The sequence below is a fragment of the Rattus norvegicus genome, chromosome X (assembly GCF_021556685.1).
Source record: "Rattus norvegicus strain SHRSP/BbbUtx chromosome X, alternate assembly SHRSP_T2T, whole genome shotgun sequence".
In the NCBI taxonomy this organism is placed as follows: Eukaryota; Metazoa; Chordata; class Mammalia; order Rodentia; family Muridae; genus Rattus; species Rattus norvegicus.
The window spans coordinates 76,880,912-76,895,079 of NC_141554.1; the positions used below are offsets into that span (position 1 = coordinate 76,880,912).

At 40.0% G+C, this 14,168-nt stretch overlaps 1 pseudogene; it reads right to left on the minus strand.

Annotated features, from left to right (window-relative positions):
- Positions 1–12,765: 12,765 nt before the first annotated feature.
- Positions 12,766–13,568, minus strand: LOC147998267 (large ribosomal subunit protein eL8 pseudogene; annotated as a pseudogene).
- Positions 13,569–14,168: the final 600 nt, after the last annotated feature.

Here is a 14,168-nt window from a genome sequence, read left to right on the forward strand (position 1 = left end):
GGTGGTTTCCTGCTTCAGAGCCTGCCCTGACCTCCAAGGTGCAGAGACACAGAACTCTACTCATAGAAAGAGGAAAGTGAAAGTTAATCAGGCCAAAAACTTAATATGTATGATGCTTCTCCCAGGGAACACTTGCATTTTAATAAAACTCCACAGTGCTTCAGCCATGAGGAATGAGAAATCGTCAACATGCTGAGTACTGAGGCTTAAGGTTTGCTTTCCAGCCAGGGGACCCGTCACTGCATTGCCAGCTGTCCTCTAGGGCAGCTCTAGACTTGATATCCACTTGCAAAGAACCTGACTGAGACCCTGAAAAGATTGTTTTTCCAGTCCTAGAACTGAGTAAACCATAAAGTTTCATACCTCATTTTTATTCCAGCTATCTAAATTCTACTTCCCTTTTGGTTTGAAGGGGCTTTTAGATCACAGGAATGGGGATGCAGAGGGTGGAGGTGTGGTGACACTGAGGCTCTCCTGTGAACCTAGCACCATGCTAGGCTCTTTGCACACATGATGCCATATAATATTCACAGCAATGAGGAAACAGGACCCAAGAGGTTACGTCAGTTAAGTTTACAAAGCCAGTAAGAGGCAGAACTGGTATCTTTGCCCATTTGTGTGAATTTCAAAGTATGTGCCCCACCCAGGAGACAGGGTTATGTAAGCCATCATTGACTAGTAACACACGCAGTGCATACCGGTCCTCCCCTCTTTTGAAGGGACGGGTGCTTTTTAATGGCTAGAGTGCTGATATGTGGAGACCTGGGTTCTAATCATGGTTATTTCATCGCAGCTAGTGTGATCTCAAGCAAATTGTTTCCTTATCTGCAATATACACTTCTGGCTACTTCACAGAATCAGTAAATGAAATGCTGAGTTATAAACTTTATTTGGTATATGCAAGTGCTAGGATTTCAATAAATGTCTTCTAAAGACCAGTGTATTAAAGGCCTGGCTGCCAGCTCTTGGCAGTGTTGGAAGGTAGTGGAACCTTGGTGAGGTGGTGCCTTGTGGTAGAAAGTTGGGTCATTGGGAGCATCCCCTGGAGGTGAATATTGAGACTGTGGCTCCTCCTTTCTTGTCTTTCTGCTTCCTGACTGCCACAAAGTAAACATCTCTGCCATGTGCTTACTCCATGATTTACTATAATGACAGAGGTCCAAAGGCAGTGTCATCATATGACTATGAACCAAAACCTCCGAAACAGTGGGCTGAAATGACCCTTCCTTAAAAGTTGACTATCCTCAAATATTTTGTCATAGATGATAGAAAGTTAACCCAAGAGTGCCAGTGACGATTTCTTGAGTCAGAGATGCATTCTAGTTGCATCCTGGAGGAAAAAATGGTAGGGATAATATAAAAAATAGCTTGGACTAATTAGAGGGGATAGAAAATAGGCATCAAATGCATGTGATGTTTCCCATAAATCTCTAAATCAGTCTTGGTCAACAGACATCAGGGGTAACACATCTTTATAAAAGAGTTATTTATATATGTATTTTATGTGATGAGTACTCTGTTTGCATGTATGCCTGCATGGCAGAAGAGGGTTATCAGATCCCATTACAGATGGTTTTGAGCCACCATGTAGTTTCTGGGAATTGAACTCAGGACCTCTGGAAGAGCAGCCAGTGCTCTTAACCACTGAGCCATCTCTCCAGCCACAATGGGTAACACACCTTTAAAGACTATTTACTATTTGTAGGATTTTTCAGCTTTGCCAGGGTCACAAGTAAGTAGCCAGGAGTCCCTGTGACTCTTTATTTGACTTGTCTAACTTTGGACCATGGAAAAGCCTCAGTGAAGGTTTTCAACACATTTTTCTTCTGTACTTAACAGATTCAAGCCTGAAGTGGAATCGTTCCAAATAGTTATGTCTTTTATTCCTTGTAAGAGAGAGAAAAACAGTGTTATTTTCCCAACTCAGAGGCATATTAGAATCACTTAGAGGGTTTGGTAAAATATTGACTCCTGGGTTCTCTGCAGTCAATAACTTCTGAACATTATATCCAGAAGTGGAGCCTAGAAACACAGGGTATTTATCGAGGCTTCTAATAATGCCTGATATGGAAACCATTGAGGTAAAACAATGCTTTCCCAATATTTGGATCTTAAAGACTAGTAAAGTTTCTCTGTAATGTCTATTGCCCCAACATAATGCCAATTTTTAATATCATGTGGGAATGCATATCGTCACTAGCATGGCATTAGCGAAATGATATTTTAATATGAGACTATAGAAATGTACAAAGAATACAGTCTTTAAGTGGGAAAATCTTCCCTAAAAGAAGCCAGTTGGCAACATTTTTTCCCTCATGAATCAGTAGACACAGAATATGAGACTGTCATGGGCCTGCAGGTGAATGTTTAGGATCCCTTGGGCTAAACAGCCTCTGAAAGATTCTTCTATTGCTTAAGTTTTCTATTTTATGTGAAAGACACTTGATCACCTTAAATTTTTCCTATTTAACAGAGTTTTGTGGCTAAAATGGAACTCAGTAGGCATTCTCATTATCCTTGTGCCCTATGTCCAAGTCATCTTACTACTTGAGAATGGATGGTACATTGAGTATGCTCAAGAAGGCCTTCCCCTCCTTCACTCTTCCTTATTCGTCTTTATGAGGGTGACTTAAGACTTCTGATGATGCAGCATTACTCTGGCTCTAATAGCCAAGTAGAATCGATTGTGAAAAGGAGCTCCAGTAGTGTCAATAACAACAACAGTAAGACATCCAAAGGCAGAGAACAGTTTGGTTTCATTGTCCACAATCAAGAAGGGTATTGATGGGAACCCACATTACTAGGAAATGAATTTGAATGTTGACACCTTCTGATGGCCAAAGTGGAAGCATGGGAGAGAAAAGATCCTGGGCATAGTTTGGTTTCAAGGCGAGCCAGAAGACAATTCATAATAATAGGTGCATTAAAAACAAATCAATTGACCATATGCACAGAGCCTGCTTCCTGAATGCCAAGGAAAAGCAGTCTGTTCAATAGTGGGCCTATTACTAAAGGAGACATGGAGGGGGAAAGATGACAGCAGCATTATGGAAAAGAAAGAGGTGGGTAATACTTAACTCCGTCTTAGCATGAGGAAAGCCTGCAGCGAAAGAATAAAATGGCTTAAGAGTCCTGATCATATTCAAGGAAAAAAATGTAACTGAGATTTTTTTAACCTTTTGTTATTTTATGTTTAACAGTCCTTCAAGAAATACTTATTAACTCCATTTAGACCCCATATATGTGCAGATTTCAGGAAGCTTGTACAGCAGTGGGTTTCTACACAGTGTTTCCAAGTCTTTAGTAATTCTTCACCATGTTCCCTCCTCTACTCTGCCCTTCCATACCCCCATTTAACCCTTCCTGTTCTATTACTTTCTCCCCCTCCCCACAGTACTTTCATTCTACCCCCTTTCCTGACCACCCCTGGGTGTTCACTGCCCTCTCTGGGTACTTCAATTTAAATACATATCTAAAGATTCAAAACTGGTATCCACAAATGAGGAAGAACATGTGGTGTTTATCTTTTTGGGTCTGGGTTATTTCCCTTAGAATTATTTCTTGCGAATTACATAATGGATTTTTATTTACAATGGAATCATAGTCAATTGTGTATATAAAGCACATTTTCATTAGCCATTCATCCATCATTAAACATATAGATTGTTTACATTTCCTGGTTATTGTAAATAGCACAGCAATGGATGAGGAAGTAAGAATATGGAAGTGTAAGTATTTCGGTAGCAGAATATAGAGACCTTTGGCTCTACACCAAAGAGTGATATAGCTGGGTCATATGGTAGCTTGATTTATAGCTTTTCAAGAAACTACTACATTGGATTTCATAGTGAGCTACACCAGCTGGCATTCTCACCAACGATGAATACCTCCTCCAGATACCACAGGCTAGCAAATGAAAAGTCCAGTAAGTCTATTACTATGTACATTCTACAGTACAGTAATAAAATGCTCCCTAAATTATTTTTATACCCATAGATTAGTGTACCACTTAACCCTTGTCGGAGAAACCTTTTTTCAGTAGATAGTGATTCATACAGTGATCCATAAGTGTATGATATGCAAACAATAAAAGACTTTAAGTTGCTAAGCTCCAATGAGATATCTACATCACACACCACCAACTCTAAGGCTCAGGGATCATCATGGAAGAGGGCGTGGATAGACCGCAGGAAGCAGCTATCAGTAACAAATCAGTGTTTGCCAGAAATGACAGTGGAGTTGTACACGGGAATTCACAGCAGCTGGGACTGTGTGCACAAGACTGGTACAAGATTAAGCCAGAAAAATCTCACCTTAGACGAGGGAGGGGCTCATGAAAGTCACACCTCTATCTGAAGAGCTATTGGAAAGTGTCCGTTGCTGATACAAGGAGAATTCGTTTTCTCCAGAGACTCAGAACCATCTACTGGTTTCACTCTGTAGCATAGACAGGCCAGAAACTTGCTGTGTAGCCCATGTAGCCCAGGCTGGATTTGAACTTATAATGTTTCTGCCTTATCCTCCCAAGAGTCTGTGATATAGCCCCTTAATACAAATAAGGAGACTGAAGGGGCCAAAAACTTACTTAAGTGATAGCTAAATTACCCAATTTCCCTTCTCATTGCTGTAAATAGGTATAGAAAGTAATATAATGTAAAACACAAACTTCTGAGATAAGGTTATTGTTTGCCAATGGTCAGGCTTTACAAGGATAAGGAACAGTGAGAAACCTCGAGAGGCAACAGAAGGGTGGGAGGCAGAAAGAAAGGGATGTTCCTCACCTCTTGCTGAGCCTTCTTTCAGCTGGACTTTAGGGGCATTGCATTTGATTAGTTTTTTATCTTGTTTTGGTCAATTTAGGGGATGTCTGCCCTTATAATTTCCTTCTAGTTGTTTTTCTTAAATTTGGCCATTTAAGGATCAAGTATTCCCAGTCTAGATAAAAAGGTGACTTACACACATTTAGAAAGATAATTCTGGCGCTGACTAGTGAAAGTACCTACCTGCTAAACAGGCCCAGGAGGGAAACATGAGGGAGACCTAAGAGCAGTTATTTCTGGATGAGGCTCAGAGTAGCAGACAGAGGGCTGGGGTAGAGTTTATATTTCCTACATTCTCAAACAGTACCTGTATAACCCGGAGAGTGAGTTCCCAGACTCCAAGGTAGCCACCAGGGCCAGGGTCATAAGAACCTCAAAACATACCCCACCCCCAAAGAAGATCCTACATACCACGAGATAGAGGAGTGAAAGAGTATTGGGCTTTGGACCAGAATCAGGTATCCCCAGCCAAGTTGGAGGAGACTGACCGGTATGCTTTGGCCCAGGGGCCAAGTTTCAAATGTAACTTGCTGACCCTGCAGATAAGAAAAGCTAGTTAAAAGGACCACAAAAAAATCATTCAAATGGAGCCAGGGCAACAGTACAAGGGGCAGAGGTGAGGAAGCTGGGTAGAGTGGAAGGACAGAGAGGAGGTGGTTTATTTTTCTCCTTCAGTACATATTTACAGAGTTCTCTCCGTGCCAGATTAAATGCAATTTTCCTGGGGCCTCTTTCTGGATGGAGGAGGAGTCAAGGGAGTATTTTGTTGAAACTTCTTGAGATGTTAATCCACTTGCCCAAGGTCATACTATGAATGGAACCCAGTTTAGTGTTTTGGCCTAGTTCTTAACCAAGGTCATGCATCTCTATACCATCCTACCTTCTATTATTTGAATTGACACTCATCAGGGATATGGTTTTGTTGTGTCTTTACCAGGTTTGGTGATTATAGTGATTCTGGCTTCATAGGAGGAACGGTTGGGAGCGCTCCTTTTCTTTTGTTTGTTTGTTGGAATAATTTAAGAAGGATTGGCAAGAGACTGTCTCTGAAAGTCTGGGAGAATTCTACTGTGAGTTTTGCTGTGCTTGGATTCTTTTTAATTGGAAGGCTTTTTATTATCATTCCAGTCTTTTCATTTCTTGGGGTCTGTCTAGATTGCTGATCTCTTCTTGGTTTAATTTGTATAGTTTAGATGAATTTTAAGATTAGGTTGGTTATGTTTCCCTGTTCATTTTTTAATCTCTTAACTTGGGTCCTTTCTTTCTGTTAGTTCGCTGAGCCAAGGCTCAATTTTGTTTATCTTTCAAAGGATCGGCTTTTAAGTTTCGTTGATTTCTTGTACTGTTTCCATTTCATTAATTTCTGCTCTGATTTTTATTTCTTGCCATCTATTGTGTTTGGGTCTGACTTGTTCTTGTTCATTAAGCCATTTATTTGGGCTCTTTTTGATTTTTAAATATAGGTACTTAAAGCTTTACATTTCCCTCATAGTATTCTTTTTAATGTGTTCCAGGTTTTTTTCTGTGTGTGTGTGAGTGTGTGTGTGTGTGTGTGTGTGTGTGTGTGTGTGTGTGTGTGTTGTGTTTCATTTTATTTAGTTTCAGGAATTTCTAATCTATTTCATGATGTCCTTTTTGACCCATTCATCATCTAGTAATGAGTTATCCAATCTTCATGTGCTTGTGTATTTACTACATATTTATTTGCTGTCAATTTTAAGATTTATTGGGAAGAGAAGCTTTCTAAAAGACATATATTTTAAAATCTGGCTTGGATTGGCTCGTTTTACCAGCAGGGAAATAACTTATCAGGTTGACACTATTCTGTATATTTAATTCATGTTAAGCTCACTTTTTTTGGAATTGGGTCCTCCAGAATTTGTTGCATATATATTAAGAATTGTAATTTCTTTTTGCTTAACTGTCCTCTTCATTGTAGTGACATGTCCTTTTTTTTTTTTTAATCCTATCCGGATAGTTTTAACTTGAAATCTATTTTGTCAGATAGTAGAATAGCAATACCTGCTTGTTCCCTGGTCTTATTTGATTGGAATATTTTTTCCATTCTTTTACTCTAGGGTAGTGACTATCTTTAAAGATAAGATGTTTTCTGTAGATAAAAGATAGATGGATTTTGTTTCTTGACCCATTAAGCTAGTTTGTGTCTCAATCTATGGGTATAGGAAAATCATCAGGAATTATTTTAATATTATGTATATTTAGCTATAGAATAATAATATTAGGCTCTCCCCTAGGACCTATGAAATGTCTAGTCACAAGTTATTGGCCACATATTAACACTGCCAAGTGTGGACTGCACCTGTTTGACTATGTATATTGCTGTTTTTCTCATAATAGTCAAGAAATAGAAACAGCTTAGCTTTCCATTAAATGATGAACAGACAATGGAAGTATTATACATCTGTGCAACAAAATTCTATTCAGAAATTAAGAAAAATAAAATTATGAAATTCACAGGTCAATGGGTAAAAATGGAAACAATTGTCATGAATGAAGTAATCCATTCTCAGAAAAGCAAATACCACATATTTTTCTCCCCTATATGGATACTAGCTTCACTTGGATATCATATTCAGATACACATATGCACACATACACAATACATAGGTCATATTCAGATATGTGTATTTCATTTGGAAGATCCATAGAGATTGGGAAACTGGTAAGAGACTGTGGGGTACAAAGGGATCTTTTCATGGATGAAATATAAAGGGGGAAAGCAGATTAATGAATCAGGAATTATTACTTGGGGTGGGGGAATGGAAGGGTAGGTCAAGGACGAAATATGGGGAGGGATAACTAACACTAAAGGTCTTTTGAATATCCCGTGTGGAAAACTACTTGTAGAACCATCTTAACATTCATAAAAGTAATTGTAATGGAGTTACTGAACAATTTGGGGCAATATTCCAACCATACACCACATGCTAGCAAATAAAACTCTGAGTACTAGGAATAGATTACTTCTTCTTGGATTGTTGGCCAATGGGGCGGCGTAGTTCTACCAAGCATCAGGTGTTATTGCTAATACTCTTGGTTACTCTCCAGAACTTGATAGTAAAAGTCTATTGTTGAAAAGATCACTTACTCGAGTCTTACAACACGGATAAATTAACCTGGCATTCACCTGGAAGCTTCAAGCTTAACTGTCTAGTTTTCATAGTGTTGGGGGAGTGCTCTGCGTACCCCAGGAGGAGAAGAGAGATCATTATTCTTACTCAGCTGAGACTTCTGTGGTCTACAGTTAACAAGTGGCCTGGCAAGTTATTCCCATTGAAGAAACAGTGAAATGGATGTTATGGTAGAACCAACCATTTTCTGATTTGTTTGGCATTGACATTACCTCTGCTATGTAACTCAGGTTGGCCTCAAACTCAACCACATAAATGGTGAAATTATAGGCGTTTGTCATCTTGGTTTTGTTTATTTGTTTCCATCTATCTATCTATCTATCTATCTATCTATCTATCTATCTATCTATCTAATCTATCTATCTATTAGTTCCTTATCTGCTGTACTTTAAGCTTTTCAGTTTTACTAAAGTACAACAGACACACAAACATTGCCCCCATCTACACTGGGGCAATAGGAAAGGTGCCCTGAGGGTGAAACCCCAGCCACGAAAGGTTTTAACTTATGAAAAGAAAAATTCAGTAGAAAAAGAAAGTCTAAGTGGAGAAAGCAACTAAAAGAGTTCTCTTCTTTTTAACTAACTGCCTCAAGAACTGTTCTCCCAGAATCAGCATACAGAGAACAGCAAAGCTATAGTTCAAGGGGCCTATGCTTCATCTTGAGTTGGCAGCAGAAACTTAACAGTGTTATTCATGTGGGACTGGATTTGCAGGCATGAAAGATTCAAGAATGGGGGGATTATGGAAGCCTGTGCCAAAGTCTCGAAAGACACTGAAGCCAGGCAGTATAGTAGAGCTGTATTCCTTGCAAGGAGGCTCTGAAATACCATTGCATGAAGTTCAGAAAATGAAGTCTTAAGTTGGATAGGAGACCACAGGATGTTGAAAATGCCAGAACTGTGGAATGTCTTCTGAGGAAAGTTAAATCATGGAGTGTAGTTGACTCATAGAGATGCTAACTATGCTGTAGGTGATAAAGATGAACGGATGGTGCTGCTGAAGGCCAAAGGAGCCCAGGGAATTTCGTCATAAGTCCCAAATGGCAAGAAGTGGAATTATAGGAGTTGTTATTCACCCTGCTAGGTTTTAGACATGTACTAGTGTGGTCTTTCCTTGCCACCCTTCCATTTCCTGTCTTGCAATGGAAAATTTTTTCTATGCCATTGTATAATGGAAATATGTAACATCTTAATTTTATAGTGGCTCACAAAAGATTGCTTCAAGTCTCAGAAGAAACACTGAACTGTTGAACTATGTGAGGCTGTTGAAGACTATGAAAGATGGACTATACGCATCTTGCATTATAAAGCAAAATTGAGATTTAAGGGGCTAAGGGTGGGATTCTATTATTTAAAGTCATATATTTGGGGGATCAAGTTGACAAGGGTGGGATTGTGATAGTTAATTTTAATTGTCAACTTGATTGGATAGATCACCATTAAAACATCTCTGGTTCAACAGGTGTCTCCAGAAAGGTTTGCCTGAAGAGGGAAAGAGGGGTAACCCCCCCTGAATGTTAGAGGGATCACCCCACAGGTTAAGGGTCCAGACTGAATCAAAGAGACTCAAGCACTATTCACCTTGCAAAGTCCTTACTGGAGATGCAATATGACGACCTTCCTCCCACTCCTGCTGCTGTGACTTCCCTGACACCATGGACTGTACCCCCAAGCCAAGGGCTGAAAGAAATACTCCTTAAGTTACTTTTCTCAGCTGTTTCACCAATGTCCCCTCAGTAGTGAAGCTGTCTTCATATAAATGCTGCCCCAGAACTCTCAGTGCTCTTTGCACGTAGTTATATGTCCGTGTAGTAAGCATCAGCTTTTAGTTATTATGGGTTAGACTGTTTCAGCAACTCCAGCTTTGGGTCATAGGATCTCTATCTATATCTTCTTCACCAGGCTAAGAACCATTTGAGCACTAAAACTGGACTTTGTTTAATTTTGTATATCTCTTTAATTTGCTATTCTTACACGTACAGAGACAGCGGGTAATAGATAGACACTCAATAAATATGTGTCGAATGTGATACCTATTGTTGAATATGTCCACAAATTATCTTTGATCTCCACAGAGACGCTACAAATGATCTTGTGTAATTAATACTAAAACAGATTTTAATTGGGACAGATGAAATCAGTCACTAAAGGCAGTCACAGAGTTGAGGCTCAGAACTAAACTTTAGATTCAGCTTTACAGGTTGAAAAGACAGCAACCATTACTTACAGGTCCTTGCCATGATTGTAGAACGTCAGCTTCATTTAGGCAGGGATTTATAGTGTTAGCATCTTGAAGAGCATCTACTACATATAAGAAAAGAATTGTTTGTCAAACTAACCAGAAGATTGCCAGTGTGATCTAGCTCCTCGATTTATCCTTTCCCAGTGTTTAAAACATGTTAGTATGACTCCTCTTCCTCTTCCTCCTCCTTCTTTTTTGTATTGTTTGATGACGTTCACATTCCTTTCCCAAGCTCTTCTCCAATTCACACTCTTCCTTTGTTATCCAACCTTCTTTCATCCCCGCTTGCTTTTCTACCAAGGTCAGTTTGTGATGCCCAAATATTCCTGAATGCACCGCTTTCTTTAAAGTGATGCACTTTCAGCATCCCAGTCGCCTTTCACATGTGCACTATTGGTGGCTTCTCACAAAATAGCTTTAGACCAGGTATCTCGTTTTATTTATACATCAGTTTTCTAAGGGATAGCAGGCCAGGGATTGTATTCTTCAGGGGGACAATTAAGTCTCAAAAACAGTAAAATTATTTTCTCCAAGTTGCTCAATTAGTTCAGTGGAAAATCTAAGTCTTAAACCTTGATCCTCTTACCTCTTTCCAGAACTTTCCCCAATACAAATGAGTTTCTTCCACCAGTGAGGACAGAATGTACTTGAGAACACTGAGAATAGAGATGGAGTCAGACAAAGGACATGGTTAAAACCAAGAAGAACTCTGTGGAGAGTTGAAGGTGGGTCTTCCCACGGTCACTGACTCAGGAGTTTCATTTTGGGCAGGTGCAAGGTAAACCTTGAACCTAGGTCAGTAAAGGTGCCTTAGGATGAACACTCTCCTGACTAGAGAAATCCAACCCAAGCAGTACATGGGAAAGAAACAGTATTTTAGGTCATCTTTCTATTATGAGGCTTAAGTTTAAAGGTTTGTAGATTTTTGTTTTCAGGCAAGGATGGTAATAAAAAGAGTTCCCAGGGCCTTACTATCTGCAAGAAAAAGCAACACAATCCCCATGTCCAAGTTTCTGAGAGAGCAGGCCAAGTGGTAAGAATGTGCCAGCAGGACCCCAACTTCTCCCCCAACTTGGAAAACTCAAACAGAATGACAGTTAGTGCTTATAAGACCCATCTTCAACATTTTCTTTTAAAAGTGTTTCAAGAATAAGTTCCAGCAGAGGGGAGGTTGGAAGAAATTGTAGCCTACAACCCAGGTCTTTTCCTGGTCAGTTATAACTTTCCTCCCTCCCTCCTTCCTTCCCTCCTTCCTCCCTTTTTTCCCCTTTTGAGACAGGGTTTCATGTAGTCTAGCTTGCCCTTACTTCTCAAGTGCTGGAAATATTGTCTATTGGCATTTATCAAAATTACTGGTTTATTTCCTGTCTCCAGGTTCCTATTTTAAGTTTCTGCCTCAGCTTCTTTCAATGATGGACTGTAACCAAAAATCTAAAACAAGCTCTTTTTTTTTTCTTAAGTTAGTTTTGGTCTGTGTTTAATCATAGAACAAAGAAGCAAAATAGAATAGTAGCCTAGACTATGTAGATGTCTCTTTTTCTATAATTTGGCAATATTTTTATATATATTTGTGGAATGTATGAAGAACTATGGTCTCACATGACAGTAGTTTCTTGAAATAACTTACTAATAAAATGAATGATACAGAAAAAAAATCCTGGTTTATAATGTGCTGGTGATTGAGACCAGGGCTTCATGCTCACTAGGAAAGTCCTCTACCAACAGCCAAATCCACATTGTATGATAGATTCAATGTTTGCATATGAGAGGAAGAATAGAGAGAAAGGAAGATACATTAGTTTTAATTAGGCGTGACTGTGATTATTTTTTAAATGGAGTCCCGGGCCATCATCATGGCCTGTGGCTAGCAATGACTTGCCAACGCTAGACTTTGAAGAGTATTTAAAATCGTATCCCATGACTAAGACAAGATAAGGAACCGTTGATGAATTTTGATGAACATACATAGGCCAGGACTTGTAACTGCTCTCTCCCCCATCCCCAACCACAAAAAGCTGTCCCCTATGTTCTAGAAACACTCAAATCAACTATATATTGCCCTGTCTGTTCCAGTGGACAAGAGGTTTTTTTCTCTGCATCTCTAAACACATGACAATCACTCTCAAAGTTCACGTTAATGTATGGACTTTGAGTTTGGTAGACTGAGCATCAAAAGTGTTTTGGAAGAAGAGAGACATGGGAAACCATCCCACCCAATAAGCCCTGGCCCTCCTGAGCTTCAGTGCCAATCCCAGTTCACTAAGCAAACAGTTCCCTTTTTCTGCCTCCCACTCCCATTTTCTTAACTTCCTGTAAGAGATTCTGGAAATAACTAAAAGGCTAGGAATCAGTTAACATAGGTTTAAGTCCCAGTGCTGCCAGCGTCACTGAGTGGCCTTGGGTGAGTCCTTTACCTCTTTCCGTTCTCCTAGAATCTCCATCTGACTATGAATGAATGAATAAGGATGAGTACTTTCCCAGTTCTAGAGAATATCATTTCTTTTTTTTAAATTTTGTAATTATATTTATGTACAGAAAACTTAAGTGTACATCTAACCCAGTTTAGTGGCGAGTTCTTTAGCCTTTGCCTTTTCCAGCTTGGCAATGCGAGCCACAGACTTAGGACCCAGGACGTTGCCTCCTCAGTGGCGGTGGATCTCGTCACATCTGTCATTATAATTGGTCCTAATAGCTTCAGCTTAGCCAGAGCACCCTTGTCTTCCGAGTTAACCTGTGTGAAGGCAACAGTGGTGCACGTCTTCCTGTGGACCAGGTGCCCCAGACTGGCCTTTCCCTTGATGATGCAGTAGGGCACCCCCATCTTTCGACAAAGGGCAGACAGGAAAACCACCAGCTCAATGGGGTCTACATCATGGGCAATCACCACCAGCTGAGCCTTCTTGCTCTTCACCAAGGTGGTGACTGCATTGACCCCTGCTCGGAGGACAGGTGGTCTCTTAGTTGGGACGTCCCCTTTGCCAGCAGCTTTCTTCTCAGCGCGGGCCAGCAGCCTTTGCTTCTTCTCTTGCTTTGTCTCTGGCCTGTACTTGTGGGCGAGCTTAAGCAGCTGAGTCGCTGTTTGCCTGCCCAGGGTCTGGGTGAACAGGTTAACGGCAGGAGGTACTTTGAGCTGCTTATAGAGGATGGCTCTCTGCCGCTGCAGCCTGATGTAGCGGGGCCATTTGAGGAAGCGTGTGAGATCTCTTTTGGGCTGGCTGTCCTGCCCAGTGCCAAAGTTCTTAGGCCTTTTCTCAAACAAAGGATTGACCACCTTTTTGGCCTCCTGTTTCTTAACCACGGCGGGGGCCGGGGCCACCTTCTTCCCCTTGGCCTTCTTTCCTTTGCGCATCTTGCTCAGCTGGAGGAGAGAGAGAATATCATTTCTTTAATACAAGGACATGAGATAATTTTAGGCATTGCCAGAAGCAAAATTTGAATTTTAATAGCTGTAGATACATGTTAATATTAATTAGAAAAATATACCTAGGGCACTAAATCTGTGATGTTATAAAGGATGTAAATGAATTCTTAGGAAGAAAGTAAGACAATTTAGAGCTTGTGTATTAAATAATATTAACATGCTGGTTTCTTGATATGGTGAAAATTATATGGTATTTATGAGTCATACCCAAGGCTGAACAACTACCCTAGACCTTGAAGACACTCTTCAGAACAGATATGAACACATGTGATTCCATTACCATTACCACTTTCACCCTTAACCAAGATTTGCAGCTTTAGTTTTAGAATTTAATATTTTTATATTTTTGATCATTTCTTTCACAAGTACTGTATTAACATCATTACCACCCCTTCTTCCACATCCTCCAGCCCCTCCCATGTCCTCACCAACTTCCTCTTAAGTTATGACCTCTTTTTCTTCAATAAATATTGTTATTCACACATAAACATTTATAACCATATATTCATAGTGAGCCCATTTAGTGCTGCTTGT